This window comes from Spea bombifrons, chromosome 1 (genome assembly GCF_027358695.1).
Source record: "Spea bombifrons isolate aSpeBom1 chromosome 1, aSpeBom1.2.pri, whole genome shotgun sequence".
NCBI classification, from domain to species: Eukaryota; Metazoa; Chordata; class Amphibia; order Anura; family Pelobatidae; genus Spea; species Spea bombifrons.
In genome coordinates this window covers 141883556-141897788 of record NC_071087.1, presented here as the reverse complement: position 1 = coordinate 141897788, position 14233 = coordinate 141883556, and positions in this window count along the sequence as shown.

Sequence of the window (14233 nt, the reverse complement as noted above, 5' to 3'; positions counted from 1 at the left end):
ATTCAGGCCTAAATCGTAATAAAGAATTTTTGTCGCACTATACACACAACAAAAGTGATACATAGAAGTACATACCGTGTTTCCCCGATAGTAAGACACCCCCGATAGTAAGACGTATCGGGGGTTTCAGAGGGGTCGGCTAATATAAGCCGTACCCCGAAAGTAAGACATATGTCTTACTTTCGGGGAAACACGGGGGATTTGCCGGGTCCGCCACTCTAAGGGGCCGGGAAGTCCCCACCAAGGCCGGCCTTACGTGTCTGCGGCCGCACAGGATTTAAATTAAAACATCGGGGTTTTTTTTTAACTTTATTTAACATCCTCCATGTTAAATAAAGTTTTTTTTAACTTTATTTAACATGGAGGATGTTAAATAAAGTTGAAAAAAAACCCCGATGTTTTTATTTAAACCCTGTGCGGCCGCAGACCCCTAAGGCCGGCCCCTTAGAGCAGGGCCGACCTTTGGGGTGTGCGACCGCACAGGGCGCCACACTCCAGGGGGTGCCAACCTGCGGCACCCGGCACCCCTCCAGAGACGGACAGTAATGTCCGCCGCTGGAGGAGCAGGCTCGCAAGGGAGCGGTATCGGAGGTCTTTAACAGACCTCCGGCTCCCTTGAGTGATTTTAAGCCGGGTTCAACCCGGCTTAAAATCACTCAAGGGAGCCGGAGGTCTGTTAATGACCTCCGATACCGCTCCCTTGTGATCTGCGCGGCAACAGCTGTTGTGCGCCGGGGTTTCTTGTCAGATCCCGGCGCACAACACTGAAGCCGCGCCCACCGCTGTCCGTGCCCTCTGAACCAGGAAGAAGACAGAACTGAAGAAGAGGAGCGAAGAGGAGGAAAAGAAGCTGAAAGAAGAAAGGAAAGGTAGGAAAGAATTAAGTGAGAGTGGATTGGTGTATATGTGTGTGGATTGGTGTATGTGTGTGTGGATTGGTGTATATGTGTGTGGATTGGTGTATATGTGTGTGGATTGGTGTATATGTGTGTGGATTGGTATATGTGTGTGGATTAGTGTATATGTGTGTGGATTTGTGTATACGTGTGTGGATTTGTGTATATGTGTGTGGATTGGTATACGTGTGGATTGGTAGGTGTGTTGATTGGTAAGTGTGTGAGAGTGATGGGTGTTATGCTGTACCATTTCCAATGTCTTTTTCATGATCTAATTATGCTCTAAAAGTACATCATAACTCCCATCACTCTCAATTTTTTCCCAATATAAGACATACCCCGAAAGTAAGACATAGTGGGGCTTTTAGGGATAAAAAGAAAGTAAGACACTGTCTTACTTTCGGGGAAACACGGTAGTATAAAGCAGTCTACAACACAACAGAGACAGCCTGTGCCAAATGCTACATTTCACTTAACACACTTAAGATTTGCAACCTTTGTATCTGTCTGTTGCTGTACTGTTTGAATGGTAATCACTAGACGTGCACGAGGAGCAAATACGCTTTGAACAAAATTTTTGCTTCATTTTTGCTGCGTTCGTTTTTGGTCAGAGATCGCACTCGTTTTCATTGATTCGTGCAAATGAGTGGAACATGCAATTTTCATTCAAAATAAAGTTCGTACGAAAACGAATGCACAAGTCTAGTAATTACTGAGAGACCCAGATAGTCTTGACGGCCTGCAATCTATTATAATTTAGCCAAAAAGTATCATCAGTTAAGCTTGCACTTAAATCTATTTTCAATGTTAACATTTCCAGATGTGACAATTGTTGCAGCACAATTTAGAATCCTGCTAGAATTATACAATATAACATTTAAGTATAAACCACCAAGAATAAACAAAAAAAAACATATCTTATCAACATATCACCACCTTCATTGGTTCAATTTCAGACTTACACACAAAATAACACAATGACCTAAAGTTTAAATCCAAGTTTTACCTGTCCAAGGAGAAGTGTCTCTTCCTACCCCTCAAGTAATCATCATTAGTAAGTCATTGGGAACTGTACCTGTTTATGTAGTCATACATCTGCTGAGTTAAGATAATGTCCATGATTTCTCTTTTTTATGATACAAACCACCTTATATATGAGGTTTTGCAGCAGAGCAGGAAAGTGTGTGTGGCATGGAAGTCCACACAGTCCAATGAATAGTTGGTAGTGGTCCCAGCAATTTGGAACATAAGGCCACTGACATTTGGCTTTTGATCCTACCAAGCAAATGCATATTATTTAATGATTCAGTTACCAAACGTATTTTTTACAGATGCTTAAAGATGTTGATGAGCACTGGGCCACCCATTCCCTCCCCCAATGTTCTCCAGTACCTACACAGTTACATAGAACATCACTGTTCTACAATGTTTATGTCTTTGGCCTCACATTCAAACAAAACACATTTTGGATACAACATGATGGTCACAGTTGAACCTGCTCCCCATGATAACTCATGGCATCTTGTTCATCCACATGCCTGCTGTGTGATGCTATTGTTGTGCCTGAAGGAAGGGTATGCAGGGAATGATTTAAAAGGGCCATTTTAGCTTTTAGCTATGGCTACGATTCATTAACCCCTTTTTTTGATTTCTGGAAAAAGTCAAGTCATATATGAAATTAGTTAACTGTTAAGCACTGAGACTTGCATTAGTATAAAAACAAAACATAACTATTTATGAAATGAAAATTTTAAACAAGGAGTGTCTTTAGACAAATGTCACATCACTGGTTCACAATATTAACTATATGTGTCATCTCCATCTCCAGTATCCACAATCTCCATCTCTGTTGATAATTCCACTAAAGAGTTTGCGGCCTTAGTATCACACTTGACATCTCTTCCCTTCACTCCTTGTATTCAGACACTCAACAAACATTTGACACCTTCGCCTGCAAGATACCTCTTGAATTTATCCGTTCCTCCCACAAAGACTAAAATACTAATTCATTCCAATGTGTTATCTTGTATGGATTACTAAAACTCCCTAACTGGCTTCCACATCTCCTACCTTTATTGCTCCAATTCTTCTCCTGCTCTTCCCAGTAACTAACACATGTACCTTGCATGGATTCTTTATTTAGAGCTGCTGACACATGGTATGAGCTTCTACAGGGTCATGTAACATGACCCCACTGAACTCTTACCTATGCGCCCAATTCAGATAGGTCCTGGACCAGCTTGTTTTAATAAAGCTTCCCAGTTAGCATTTTTTAACTAAAATGTCACCATTTTAGCATGAGGTAGTAGAGTACTTTTTATTATTTTTCTGTATTCAGTTTCTGGTGTTCAAGTATTCTTGTCTATGCATTGGCTCCCCATGCCATCCAGAATCAAATTTAAACACAATCACTTATATATATATATATAGAGGACTTACAAGCAAGACACCCCCCATACATCTGCTATTACCACTGCATGCTCTCCTAACCACCCTCTTCCCATGACTTGCATCCTCATTCTACCTTATCTCCTCTTCCTACTTGCGTGCTTGGATTTTACCCATTTTGTAATTTTACTCCATACTCCATTCTTTTAGATTTTTTCCTACTCATGCCCTCCTCATACCATCAACCCGCCTCCTGAAGAAACCATCTATCCTCCTCACCTATGAGATTGCCGTACCCCTTCAAGACTTCTCTACATCACCCTCGCTAGAATCAAATCATCCTCACTCAAGCAGTTACTGTCTTCCCTATAATTCCAAACCAACCTCTTAATAGATTGTAAACTCACAAGAGGAATTACACTACTTCTTCTATTCCAGTATGTCTTAACGTATGCTAATGTAATTGCTAATTTTCTTTGTCTCTCTATTGTAATAGCGCTATAGAATTTGCCGGCCTTCTATAAGTAGGTATAATGTAAGTAAAAAAATACATTTGATATATTTCTGTAGAAAACCCCCATGTGCTTTAGCTCTTTCCTCCTACCCCAAGCTACTTCGTGTCTGGCCAAACACATCTCCTGCACATAATATTAAAGGATTTTGTACGCAATAAATTGATCTAATACTATAAATAAAATAGTGCAATTTTTTTTTATTTCAGACTTTAGAGATGACAGTGATTCATGCTATTCATCTGTACTGATATAAAATGCTATGTTCACTACATATTGCTATAGTCATTTAATCTGTAAAATATTAGGCAAGATTACAGAGCCAAATGGTAGCCCATTCAAATAATGTTTTCCGAATGGAACGATGACTGTCACTCCGTTGGCTTTGGCTAGCTGCATTGGAACCTGCCAAAATCCATGTGCGACATTAAGCAATAAACATAATTGCAATCCTGCAAGTTGTGGGAGGATGACATTCCGAGCTGGGTGGACTTTTTTTTTCTCAGGCTGAAATGTTTTGCTTAATTGTTTAAGATCAACACATTTTTCCGACAGTGTCATTTTTCTTCCATTCTGACTTTTCCCCCCATCTACTTGCATATCTCAACAAATGCATTTTTTTGAAACAACAGTTTTCATTTTACTTTCTTAAATACATTCTTTAATAAAGAAGATCTGTCCTGCATTTTACAGTTCTGCGCACAAAATAATGTAAGGATGTCTACATATCCAAATAAGCGTTGTGTGTTTTAGAAATCAATGATATGTGTACTCTATGGGAGCAACTTCTACATGATTGTTCCTCCCCATTAAGTTATCTGTCTCCTATTGTTAAGTTTTAGATTGCGGCAGCCTTTATAGGAATACCATGTATAATAGGGATGCATCTTGATGGGACTTGATTAGTTACGCTAGTTTTGCTACAAATAGCCTTTCTTTCAAAAATACATATCTCCAAAACAGTTACACTGATTGGCAAACAAAAAGCACAAGCTATAGGGAATTTTAGTACCGGCTAGTGCATCACATAACAATTTGGGCTCATAGAAACAAAAGGTAAGGAGGGTCCTGCTCAAACAAGCTTACAATCAAGAACATACATTTTGGTCAAATTGAGGTTGCTATTTGCCCAAAATAGTCTTCATGGCATCAGGATTCTACCCTTGCATGTAAATATAATTCCAATATTTACTGCAGTACAAGAATAACATTGCGTTTCTATTTTAGATGATACTCGCATTTGAGGTTGAAGGTACTCCTGCGCTGAATTTTTTCAAGAAACCAAAATAGATTTCTGGGTTTAATCAGGCAGATTAATCTTAAATCTATACAAATTTAACATTAGAGTTAATCTTTTTAGTCACTGTAAAATAATACAACCTTTCATTAAAAACTCCCAGCCGCAGTTATATTTTTGAATAAGTACATACCCAAAATATTGAGCACTGATCATCAGGCTGCGCAGGACAATGTCAGCCTAGGGCTGAAACTGTCCTGAGTGATACGGTACAAGGAGAAATTAATGAGAGAGATGATAAACATTTTAGTTAACAAAACCTTTGGAATTCTGTTGATCAATGTGGTTTCTTCTAGTTTAATATTTGATGAATATTTTTTTCTTGAATGTATTTATATATATATATCAGTGATCATTACCTCATGTATCATGTCAAGCACTACATATTTTCTTAATCTTAGATCAATTCTTCGATATCCCTCCCGGAGTTATTTGTAGATATACTATTTATATAATTCTCTGCTGCGGTATTGTTTTAATTAATTCGGCTTCCATACGGCCTAAACCAAAACGAGCTTACTCCACGTTAAATTAAATGACACGCCTCATTAATGCCTCATTGAATTATATCAAACATAGTTTGATAGATACCATGGTTCTACATGATTGAAAAGAAGCGTGGAATACTACAAAAAATGCTAATAACTACCAGAGGATTTTATTAAGAGGTCAGAATACCATTGTCATTGAGGGCTTCTACCATGTCACTATTTATTATTATTATTACTACCTTTTATTGATTAACACCTTCTTTGCTTGACACAAAATATATTAATGTAAGTGTCTTGCATTTGAAAAAACCAACATGCATAGGTTTTTTATGTTTTTTTTAAGTTTTTTGAAATGTTTTAATTTTATTTTGTGAGGCTCAAAATACCCCCACAAAGATATTTCTGGGGAGAAGACAAACCAGGGTATTTAACTTGTAACATTTGGACAATTATGCAAACCAGTTGGTCACCAATCCCTGCCAAAGGGAGCCATAAAAATATTTGTTGCTTTTTCATCAAACTTTTCGGTGCACAGATGACATGCAACTGCAGAGAAACTACCAAAATGTATTCAGCTATATCTCCAGATTATAAAAATACCCTGAACGCATAGGTGTTTGTATATTTTTTTTACATCTACAGGGCACACTACATGACGCTTATTTCACTACACAACAGCAGGTCTCTGACCAACCAGCAGCAATCACAACTGATGAATGGAGCGTTACATTCATGATAGTCTTGCGCGATTACATGGGGAGCATGAATGGTGGTTCCTGAGGATTGCCTTGGGTGCGATACAGTCCTCTTCACTGGGAATACACATTTGGGGTGATCCAGCCTGCTGCTGAAGAACTTTTCTTTTTTTTTACTTTTTATATATTTTTTTAAAAAATTACATTACTGGGGCTGCTGATCGGTCTCACTATACATGAATGGTGTTCATTGAGCATGGAAGGCATCCACTCATATTTCTTATGAGGGTGGCTCACTGGGAATATCTCTGGTGTGGGGCAATCTCCTGCGCTGGGAACCACTAGCTAGGCGCACACTGCTACTTTCTATTTGACGTTCCATGTTGTTTTGGACCACCTTTTTCATGAAGTCATGGAACATCATGAATGTTTTAATGGGTTAAGCGCCAACAAATTACACAGGGCTATACAAGTTAAATAGTGAAGTTAACATATACATAACAAATACACATTTACTCAGAAACAACAGCAGTTAAGTTATTTCATAAATGCAAATGTGGCTTTGCCAATTTCCGATGCCTCAAAACCTCTGAATTCAAATGTATGGCCCCATACATCCTAAAACGCTTATGATATGTGAATAAACCTCACCCACACAGTGTACCCATTACCAACCCGTTCCAGCTCTGGTACAGCAAGAGTTCTGGGGGTTAATGATACACATGCATAGAAAGTACCGGTATTCCCATTGACAATAAACTGTCCTTTTAACTTCTAAGAGCGGTGCAACATTAACCATAAAAAATCTAAGAATGATATAGATGGATCACAACATATTGTTTCACATGCATGTATTTCAGTAACTTTTGGTCAAAGATACATGACTACTGTGTACACTGAAAATGAAAGTAATTTTATCTTAAATTAAAAATGAATGATTTAAAACTGGTACACCTGTAGATTGTCCTTTGTAGATTATCTACAGAAATTACATGTCTAGCTATTTTTTTGCTGTATATATGAAGTTCTGAGCCTAAATCTCTTGGAGAATCTATGGAGGCATAATATGTTTTACTTTTGGCTAACCCAATGCCAAGTAAAGGCATTATTATTATTTATTGTTTTATATAACGCCATCAAATTCCGTAGCGTATGCCTCTGCCAGCATCATTATGTGAAGCCATGGTTCTACTGCTTACTAGCTGGTTAGTTTCACTACAACATATAGGGTTTGAAACTAGTTTTGAACATTAATACAATCAGATAATAAGAAATGATGTTTAACCACATTGGACATTTTGACAAACTAAGGCAGAGACAATTTAGCAATTATCTTTTTCCTAACTGAACGCAACAAAGGAAACAGAAACCCAGAGGAAGCGCATGTATGGAAATAAATATTATGTAAGTCATGTTGACGTGTCTATCCAACCTCATTTTGGCCGGAGAGTATTGACAATCATATTAGAACGAGTAACGCGGTTATGGAAACCAACGATTGAAAAGAGAAACTAGAGAAACAGGATAAGATGTTCAAATTACACAGTCCCAGAGGAAAAGGAGGTGTTCCTGTGCTCGACCAACTGAAAAACATTGTTATATACTGGAGATGCAAAAAGGAATCATTGAGAATTATTCCCTACATATGAATATTTAGCTTGTTACATAATCTCCCACCCCACCGCTCTTCATACTGTTCAAGGAAAAAGGCAAATAATTATGGGCGATATCTCCTATTACAATGTTAAACAATAAGTGATCATTTCATAACATATATAAGACTATGAATTTGACAAAATATTTTTTTACGATGGACTGGCAATGAAATTATGATTATTCTAAGAAAGTGAGCTGTGCGTGAGAAGTAAGAACAATCTCACCTCCTTAGCTGTGTTCTTCCTGTTGGAAAAACCTAATGGTGTTGTCCATCAAGTGTGTAGCTACGGTGCTCATGTCACTGCAGCTCATCACTACTATTAAATTCTATTATTGCTGTGGCATTGGCTATGCATAGAACTATACTGAGCGAGAGATGGGATAACACAGATCCAATTATTAGTGAGTAGGACCCTCTACGCCTTGTGTTTCTATCTGTTTAAATTGATATATTAATGCACAATACTCATCTTAAGTGGTGCCAAATCTGTTGATGTTATATGAAAAAGAATAATAATTATAATATTAATCACTGTAGGTACTCATGTGGAATACAATAAATGACATTCCACACACCATTCGAGAATCAGCACTATATCTGGGATCTTTGTTCTGCACTTGTTGTACATTTCCTGTCCCACTCTGGTAAGCATATATCATTTTGGCAATCTTGCCTTCTCCTGAATGTTCAGTCTTGACAACGAAGTCCAACTAACTGTCTAAGCAGATTTCGTCATTATAATGTTCATGTTTGTATTAACATTCTGTTTGCTATAGTAACAGCTCATTGGGGCCCTGCAGCTATTGGCTGATCTTTAAGAACTAAAGCTCAGACAATTTTATTAATCAATAGAGTACAGATGTGGATTAACATCTCATCTGGGTTTAATATACTAAACTGAGAGCTCATAATAAAATATTCCTTTCTGTCAATAACTCAGTGACGCAACAAAAGGAGTAACACAAATGGGAGTCAGTGCAATCTCTGTTGCTGATGATCTTGTACGATGGGACCCAACACCCATTTTTTCCTTGTTCTCTTGCTAGCTGCTATGAGGTAGAGAGTGCAGGTATCTAATATGACATCATATCCTGCAGATCCAGCTATTTATATAATTTAGCCTCTCTTGGTTTATGTTAGGGACCAGGAACCAGACGGACACAAAACGTAAAGTGCAAAACACTTTTTATTGTAATAGCCAAGCAAACAAAGCCAAATCGTGATCCAGGAGCATATACCAAAAGACAAGCCAGGGTCAGGAACCAAGACAGGTACTCAGACAAGCCAGGGTCAGGAACCAAGCATGGGTCAGGAATACGGAGATCAGCGAAGTCAGGAACAAGCCAGGGGTCAGGAGCCAGAAGGGACATCAGGGATAGCCAGGTCATGCACTTGCAGCCAGAAACACCACAAGGGCAAGGAGGAAGTGAACATTTGCTACTTAAATAGCCAGAAGGGGCAGGCTGTGGGCTGGATAATGGGCTGGTCCAAAGGAGAGTAGCCGTGATAACTGTGATAGGCTGCTTATTAGCCTTCAGCTGAGTAACTCTGGTAGTAAGCAGAAGGGCAGCCAGACCATAACAGTTTTGAGTGTGTTAGGATTTACCAGCACGATCGTAGGAAGCTATCCATGATCCTCCACGTTCCAAAAATTGGATATCCAGTTGAAAGGCCCATAGCCAACAGCTTTAGCAGTAATGGCACCCAATGCGCGTGCACACAGACCCTGACCTGGGTCTTCTGACAACGTAGACTTTTGGTATACTGACCTAGCTTACTCGTCATTCTGAACTGTTCCTTTTCTGCATAAGGGCTCCTACTCTGGTAGGTGATCATGACTGATTTCTGGTGTTGTGACCTGACCTGACAACCCTGATTTCTGGTGTCCTGACCTGGATCACTTCTGACAACACTGATTTCTGGTACCCTGACCCTTATCACTCCTGACAATGCTAACTTATGGTATCCTGACCTTGCTTACTCATCATTCCAAGATGGTCCTAGTATGTGATGATGACAAGGGTGTGACAATTTTGCTCAGCACAGCAAATGTTTTTACAAGCATTTACGTGTATTGTTTAATCTGTCTACTAGCCTAAAAAGCAGACATGCAAGGGAAATTGTGCCCACTATAATGTAAAGAAGAAGAAGCTTTGTTAAAGAAATGGTTTCCTTGGATACTGCTTCTAACACCGAGTGCAGTACTTAAACAGTTTACACATAGAAATATTTGTTCAAGATCAATCTTTTAAACATTCATTTTCACCATATACCCTTATGTGGAGGCAGTTTTTCATGTGCATAACTTATTCCTTATCACATTTTAATTTAAATAAATGAGCACCTAGTATGTATTGTTATATGTTTTTATAGATATAACGCATTTCAATTGTAAGTATATTAAATATATTCTGGTTAAACAGTATGATGGGAAGAATGTTTCACTTAATCACTAGATTTAGTTTAAGGTCCTTTATACCATATCTCTAATCATTAAACATGCATGGGATAGGCATATGGCATATTGACTCTAAGACAAGACCAAGGACTGATTAAGATCTGAGCCTTTAAAGAAGCAAAAAATGGACACACTAGATGGATAGAATGGTTCTTATAATCATATTTGCATCCCAATTTGGAAGTTTGTAACATAAGCATAATTGCGTTGGCAAGTATATAGGAATATAAGCTTAGTGCGTTGGTTAGTATTCATGTGAAATCAGCTCAATGTGGGGTTTGAGCAGGGAAAGCCTCTCAAAATAGAACACAACTGACCACAATGGCAGCCTCCATTTTGCAGAAAAAAGGAGGTTTGTTGGAAACAAAACCAGGTTTTTGTTAATGCTAACCTATATTACTGCATATATCATTTCATTTTATGCTCAAAGAAACATTTTTTTTTAGTATAATAGGTTTTAACATAGTTGTAAGGTAGTTCATTGCTAAAAAAATAAACACATACACTTCAGTCCCTCTCCTGATTTTTTAAAATCTTTCTCAAAATATTTCATAAATGTCCAAAATAAGTGGTCAGTCAGAATAGGTGGCCTGGTGCACAATAGTAAATAGTTGTTCTTTAGAAACTCGATGGATAATTAAAACTTACATATGCTATGGAAACATGTTTTATTTAGATTACCATATAATATAGACACTTGCCTTTTATTAGAATAGCCAAATTAAAAAGTAGCACTGAAAATGTGACCAATTAGCTTAACTATCACCACTCATCCCATAATTTGACATTTTACATTTTTTATGAGGCAGCACTCCTATACAGTAAATGTGATTTAAAACCCCTATAATTTTCCTATCCATTGTTGTTTTTTAACCGGTCCATCAATTTCTAATATATTTAACACATAAATAATACATATTTAATAATAATTATTTGCTAGAGTGAACATGAAATTATTTTCTTCTAGAGGGGAACTTTAATTGGTATCGTTTAAGTCTTCTAGGATTTTACACAATCATTGTTTGCTTAAAAAAAAGGGAAATGGGAGGAATATTTTTATGTACAATTTTATAATATGTGTGGTGAATTTTCATCGGGGTCATCAGGAGTATGTTGCAGAAATGCAATATGTGTGCAGTGTACAGAGTATTGTCTCTACATGTTATAGTGACTAAATTTACCGTATTGGCTCGGATATAGGCCGCACCCAAATATAGGCCGCACCCTAAAAGTTGCTTTTTTAAAGTAAAAAGTTTCTGCCCCCCCGAGATATGCTGCCACTCTATCCCCCCGAGATATGCTGCCACTCTGTCCCCAAGATCTCCGCACCAGACTTACCGGTGCAGACTCCACGGGGTCTTGCGGGGCCGGCGGGGGACATCTACGCATAACGCGTATTCAACTTCCAGTGCCGGCACTTCCGCCGTGGGATAAAGAACCTCCGCTGCCGGCACGTCTGCAAGATGTGCTTTAAAAATCTCCCTTGCCGGGACTCCCCCCGTGGGAATTCCCGGCAAGGGAGATTGTTAAAGCACACCGAGCAGACGTGCCGGCAGCGGTGGTTGTTTACGCACGCATCGCCGCTGCCGGTGAATGTCTGTACAATACGCTTAGACAATCTCCCGTGTCGGCACTGTGGAGGTAGCATGCAGAATATGTCAGACACCATAGGAGCATTATAACATAATTATATTAAACATATAAATTCCAGTCATTATGGGTGTAAAAGGAGTTAAAGTGACCTGACATAACTAAACAACATTTGGCCAGTTGAATTTACATCCTCACAGAAAGGACAGGAGGAGAATTATTTAAGTGCAAATGTAACCCTACCCCGAAGCCCACATCAAAGGGCAATTGTAATTCATGTATTACATTGTCTGTATGGTCTGATTGTAAATAATGTGTGATAGTGTTAGTATTGTCTTTTGATGTTGTATCCCTAGGATTGTATCTATAGGATTGTAAATTGTATGTATTGTCTTTTGATTAGTTTATCCATAGAATTGTAAATTGTATGTTGTGTGATAGTATTGTCTTTTGATATTGTTAACCAATAGGAATGTTAATGGAATGTACTTTTGATCCCACCCTATAAGAACTCCCTGTATGTCCTTAGTTTTGTTACAATTTTTCCATCCTTGCTGCAGTTAGTTACAATCTTTCCATCATTGTTGCAGTCACAACTTCATTACCAATGTAACCCTGTGTGTTAGCTTTCATAGGCTTCATCACAGCATTAAACCCTCCATTTTCCTATCAAAGAAGCATTTTCCTGTGATTATTCGAGCTATGTGGATTTAAGCTATTTACCCCTAGACGAAGGTGTGTCGGCACCTGGAATGCTCTTTTCCCAAATATATCCCATTTCCGACAGGCACTACCCCCGTTGAAAGTGCCGGCAGGGGAGGCTGTCTGAGCGTATCAGAGAGTAGGATACAGGTCCCCTGCACCGCTGCGGGGGATCTGTATCCTAACCCTGCTGCCTGCCCTGCGCTAGACCTCGAATATAGGCCGCACCCCCACTTTAAAGACTTAATGTGGGGGGAAAAAGTGCGGCCTATATTCGGGCCAATACGGTATTTCTTTTTGCCAACAACAACCCTTAAGGTTACATTAAGACCTTGGTGACTTGCGGGATGTTTTTTTAACAGCATCCCTGGTTTAAGGAGACATGTTGTTATTCAGTTCGAAGGAGGAGGTTAGAACAAGAGGTTATAGTCTAAGACTAGTGGGTCAGAGGTTTAGATGTAATGTAAGGATGCTTTTACTTTACTGAGAGGGTTGTAGATAGATGGAACCCCTTCTCTTCAGGAGTAGTAGAGGGTAGTAGAGGGTAGTAGAAGCACTACATCTACAGACACCAGACAAGCCAGAAGGCTTGTTTTTTCCCTCAGAAATCCCATGGTGCAGCCACAACCACAAGGGATTCTGGGTAGGCGCATTAAAACAGAATTTAAACAACAAGTAGTATGTAACATAACAATAAGACTTACAGAGACCACAGGTGAGGAGGGCCCTGCTCAAACGAGTTTACAATCATAAAGGTATCCTTAATCTAAGACCAAGGACTGATTAAGATCAGGACAAATGGGCAGACTAGATGGGCCAAATGGTTCTTATCTGCTGTCAAATCATATGTTTCTATGTTACTCAATCATACATCAGAATGATATATACACTAGACTTGTGTAAATAGACCAAGCATTATTTGGATGAATTTCTTGTTTTGTTTTGGGCCCATTTATTTTTGGACAACATATTTAGTTTCCTGCCCTTTCAGTTTGGAAAAAATCCAGAGGGCTTCCTCCATTTGGAAATGAAAAGTGCTGTCACTCACCTGCATTCACTCACAATCCCTCATACTCTCTCATACTGTCATTCAATCTCTGTCACTCAATGTCTTCCTACCTTTTTCTGCTGACCGCTTGAGAAAGACCTGTGTGTCGAAACGTTGCCTGTGTGAAATAGACTCACCTTACCATTTGAGTGATGAGCCCCTGTCTCTTTTTTTTCCTGCAGCTCCTTGTTCTTTAGTCTTCTTTCTTCTGTCTCCGTCTGCTTCTCCTCATGTCCTTTTTCTTCATCTTTTTCTCCATCAACCAGAGCTAACGGAGCACTTTCACAAAAGTGAAGAATCACTTCTCTTTCTCCGCAAATCTATTTGGAGGAATGTGGGAGAGACTCCCTATGACTCTGTTCTTTTGTGGAAGTACTCCGGTAAGCCAGAATAATGCAAACAGATTCTCAGAGAAAGAGAAGCGATTTTGCACCTCTCTTTCTCTGTGAATCTGTCTGCATTATTCTGACCTTTTGGAGTACTTCCACAAAAGTTTGTT